At 34.8% G+C, this 5,047-nt stretch overlaps 1 non-coding gene across 1 annotated transcript; it reads right to left on the reverse strand.

Moving 5' to 3' along the window:
* Window positions 1-1,840: 1,840 nt before the first annotated feature.
* On the reverse strand, window positions 1,841-1,947 carry LOC116150598 (U6 spliceosomal RNA). Its single transcript, XR_004134331.1, has one exon. It is a non-coding gene; the product is annotated as a U6 spliceosomal RNA (small nuclear RNA).
* Window positions 1,948-5,047: the final 3,100 nt, after the last annotated feature.

The raw sequence follows: 5,047 nt of genomic DNA on the forward strand, positions 1-5,047 counted from the left end.
TTCTTCCTTTCTATTCCTTTTTCCTATCCCTATTTTATTTAAAAAAAAATCTTATTTGTATATTTAAAACATAGAATCTGACATTGTCCATCTGAAAGCCATTAAATGAAGTCATTTCTACTTAAAAAGTTAGTAAATATCTGGCATTTTTGTCTTTGTTATTATTTTGTTGTTGTTTCAGTCTCATTTAATTGATCTGTGTGCAAGAACCAGACTAGGCGTACATTGTGATATTTTATCCCGGTCACACAACATGCGTATGTGCCACTGTTCTGCTGCCCATCTCCGGAGGCTCATTCCATTGTCTCGGGTGCCTGATGGGATTCCTGGCATTTTAGTATTTTATCAGTGAGTATTAACTTACAAGTGATAGAAGAAAATGGACTGAAGAACCTGGGCTTCCCATTCGGCAGCTTTTTTTTAAATTGGTGCTCATGTCTGAATTGTTGACTATTTCTAAAATCATGACAGGGTTTCTGTGAACCCTTTGATGACCTTCGTTTAAAACATTTTTTATTTTTGTAGTTGGAGGCCTATAGAAAAAGTGGACTTTCAGAGAGACTGGTTCAACACACAGAATGAGGAAATAGCTAAGAACAAATATTAACCAAGTGAAATAAGAATTAAGGAGGCTAAGTCAGAACAGAGGCAAATTATGGAGTCTGTGCATTTAATTGGACTGAACATTTCCCCTTTGGCAGTGCCCAGGGAACCATGAAGACGGGGAAAGGAGAAAACAGGCTGAGAAATATAAATTCTCTATATGAACAGCCATTCATCGAATGATTTTCCTCATGTTAAATACTTTAGAGTTTGCCTGACTTTTATCACTTACTCACATCAGAATTTGAACTCTTACTTTTATGTACTTAATATTAAAATACATAAACACACTGCAAAATAAAATTTAAAAATACAGCCTTCTGGAATGTGGGCCTACTTCTTTTTTTTTTTTTTTCCTGTTTTTAAAGAAGTTTTCTCAGACATTATCTACTGCAACTCCCCTGCTCTGCCCACAAGCAGCACCAACATGACACAAACCAAGCCAGGACAAGAAGATCTGATGAAACGCAGACTGGACTTGTGTTTTGTTTGTTTTCAGTAAACAAAATATATTTTTGTCTTACAAAATACCCCGTCCCTAAAATTGATTTCTGATTTGAATGTCTGCCATATTTTCAACAGCAATTTGAAGGTATTACAAAATGATCATAATTTTGATTTCAGTAGCTTAAGAAAATGCATGCCAAGTGTCTAACACCAGGTACTAGGTAGCTTCCAATGACTATTAGACTTCTTTCTCTTTCTCCTCTTGAGCAGAAAGTAGAAAAAAAGAAATGTTCATTATTTAAAGCTTAATTGCTCGGAACCATTTCAGAGAATTTTAAAACTTTAAGCAAACAATGACTTCGGTATCTTTATCAAGTTTCTATAACAGACACTTGGAATTTAAGTGCAGTTTAGAGTCAGAAGTCTTAAGAATTTTATTACATGACTATAATTTATCTTTTTGTTCTAATAAAAAATTTTGGTTCTTCTTTCATTTAATAAAAAGTTGACCCCCCCTGCCTCTCCCTCCCACCTAAGATTGTCTCCCTGTCAACTATCTGTCCGTCTATCATTTATTTCTGGAAGTCACAAGTTGAAGTTAATGATCACATGACTATTTCTGTACTGAAGTGCGTATGTTCACAACATACAGATCTGGTGAAAATAAATACTCACAAATGTGACTGGCTTTGAGAGGTGTCTTTTTTTTTTTTCTTTTCTTTTTTTCCTCTCTGAAAGCTTTTGTTGGCCAGTGACTGAATTCAGTCTTTTAAAAAACTGCCTCATTTTTTAAAATATGAAACACTTGAGGAATGTATATGTCATCCTAGCTCAGGGACAATGCTAATCTTCTCTGTATCACCCCAAGTTTAGTACGTGTGCTGCTGAGGTGAGCCCTGCATTTATCTTTCAGGCCTTAAGGACATAAGGAGTTTTTTCTATACTGCCTTCTTTGGGGAGGAAGCTGGAGGCATATGTGGCTAAACCATGAACACCCCATTTAGTCGTAAATTTTTAATATTCCACTCCTTGAGTTACTTAACTTTAAATGCAGCTGGCATTCATCATTGTGCATTAACTGGCATACACACAGAGCACAGGGAAATGTAAAAATTTAGGTCTGTTTTGTACAGCATCATCTCCCAATTTCCGACGTCAAGCTACAAAGCCGGGGAGCCCTGCTCTGAGTGAGACGGTGCCAGAAGTCATGTGTCACCTGCTGGATGTCTGAATGCATTTGCATACACGCAGGTTCAAATAGCTCTTCACTCTCTTTGTCATTTAGATCCTTACCAAGTATTCCAAAATTAGGGGAAATGCTTGCTTATCGCGCTTCTAAAGCACTGATATTTGTTTCCGTAGGGATCTACAGACATTCTTTTTATCTAAGAAATTTTCCAGTGACTTCTCAGTTGTAAGGTAAATAGATAATAGTGTCTAATTTGTCATGATTCCACTTTCCATTTCCTGTTCCTTAAAATTCTCATATAAAAGCCTTTGGTTAGAGTCCTCTTAAATAACTGAAGTTGAAACCTGAGACTCCAGAATAAAAAATACAAAAACTGGAAAACTAGGACATGACTCAAGTTTTCTGATCAATTAATTAATACAATATATACAGTCAACAGGGAGTATTCTGGTCTCGTGGAGGACTTACTTTAGCTTGAATTCTTGAATTCTCTGTTTGTCTATGGGGAATAGGTTTGTGTTTGCAACACTGCAGATGTGTCTTACTTCATGCAAAATTCAGTCAGTAAAACTGCAATTTTAAAATAAACGGAAAATTAAAACACATTTCACATAATTCAACTCCACTTAGATCTGGCTATGTTATGAAAGAAGAAATAAGTTTTAAAAACTAGTGATTTTACACAGTTGGGTTATCTGAGAGCAAAAATAAATTATTCAGATTATTTTCAAGTGTTCCTGAATCGTGCCCCACTCATTCACACGACACTGCAATGCAACTGTGGAAAGAGGGAACCCTGTCCTTTCCTGGTTCTTTAGAATTTCTTTTCCCAAATGTGCTTCATTGATTTATTTGTCTCACATCTATGGAATATATACAGTTGTCCCAAATCTATGGACTAGATATGTATTTATATTTCTATAGCCAGTCCATATATATGGTCTGCTTGAAGGAGAAATAAATGATAAATATAAAGAAATCATGTTTAGCTTTTTTTTTTTTTGCAGATCCACAAATATGTCCTTATACTGTATACACAAAGCATATCTGTCCATTTAATGACAAAATTTATTCACATAAAATTAGAAGTACCTTATTTTAATGGAAAGTAATGTCCCTTTCAAATCCCAACTCCTACCATTGATTAATATTTTCTTACTCAGCTAATGTTTCTATGTTAAGAAAAATAAAAGTAAAACTTAATTGGAAATTTGACATTTGAAAAAAATTCTTATTTTTCAAATGCTTGTAAAGTTTAAATCACACTACTTTATAGCCCAGATTTCTCATTCTAGTGTTTTCTGCTTCTGTTGCTGTTGCTATACTGTAATATTTTTAAACCATTTCAACTTCAGTCAAAGAGGTATATAAGCAGTTTTTTAAAAACACATATTAAAGTTCTCTTGTATACATTGTTACTTTGCATAGATGTCAGCTACTTGTATAGTATAAATTATTAAGCTTTATTAGTAAGAAAGGCATAGTATAGTATAAGCCAAGGTTTTTATAATCTAAAATAAGAATACATAGGAATGAATAGGGATGTTTTCTGAAATAAGGGTAATTAAACTTATCTGTATTGATTAACTTCATATATTTATAAAAGAATTCATCCCTTTTAAAATTCACTGATACAATGATCTTACCCCACTCATCAAAATAATAATCTGAAGTCTTTTCCCTCCACATAAGCCCAGCAAAGCTATTCAGAATCAAAGGCCCTTACTCAGGTGAATACATTTAAATCCTTTCTTCCCTGAAAAACAAATTACTTCATTGTTACAAGCTATGATAATAGCGAATACCTTCATAATTAACATTAATCTTTGAATTGATGAAAATTCAGATATTTACATATTTTAACTCTACAGATTTTTTTCTACCAATTTTATCAGCCTCGCTATGTCTAAACATTTTTTAAAGTATTATTTTTCTCTCTGTCAATCTAAAACCAATTCACTCTGGAAGATTAAACTGTCAAGAGTTAATTGTTCCAACTACAAACAATTATGTGAAACATGTAAGCATGTTGGAGTGTGAGTGTATGTGTGGGTTTGAGAAGATCTAATTTAGACCATAAAATGCTGAAGAGAGTCAGGCATATTTTTCGCTATATGGCAGGAAGCAATTAAATAATAAATATATATGTTTGTGGTCTTCTGAAAACTTAGGATCATTCAGCGGCAGAAGGGAATCTGGTTCCTTATTTGCACTTCCCTCACCTTTTTTTTTCTTTCTTTCTCTCTCTTCCTTTTATACCTTTTGCAAAGTTGGCCTTCTATTGCTCATCACCAAGTTCCTAAAAAGTGAAGATGAGTTAAGGAAGGTTTATCAGCTTCCTCAGGATGGGGTGGGCCAGAGGCAAGAGAGCCACAAGGAATGTGAGCTGTCAGAGAAGAGAGCCACTCTGTCTTTTTACACTTTGACGTCCTGAGACTCAAGGCCAAGGCTTGTGTCATTAAGCAGCACCAAGGGACAGGGTGCATTTTGGACACAAAAGCTGCCACTGCCACCCAGTGGCAGCATCGTTTATCACATGCTCAGCCAAGCCCCATGTTTTGCCTGGGAGCTAAGCGGAGATGGACAGCTTGCCTGCCTCAAATAGAAAATAAAATACAACGGCTCTGTTTATTTTACCGTCTTAACAATTCAAGATATGTGATGAGCAAACAGAACTAGTCTCACGTTAAGTCTGAGTTTTACTATTTTCTCTCTAGGTTTGAGGGAGGATGCATATAATAGATTTTAAGGCAAGTCAATGCTTGCTAGTGTTTTTGAATTAATATTTAAAGCACTTAAAATGAACTC

The sequence above is a fragment of the Camelus dromedarius genome, chromosome 26 (assembly GCF_036321535.1).
Source record: "Camelus dromedarius isolate mCamDro1 chromosome 26, mCamDro1.pat, whole genome shotgun sequence".
In the NCBI taxonomy this organism is placed as follows: Eukaryota; Metazoa; Chordata; class Mammalia; order Artiodactyla; family Camelidae; genus Camelus; species Camelus dromedarius.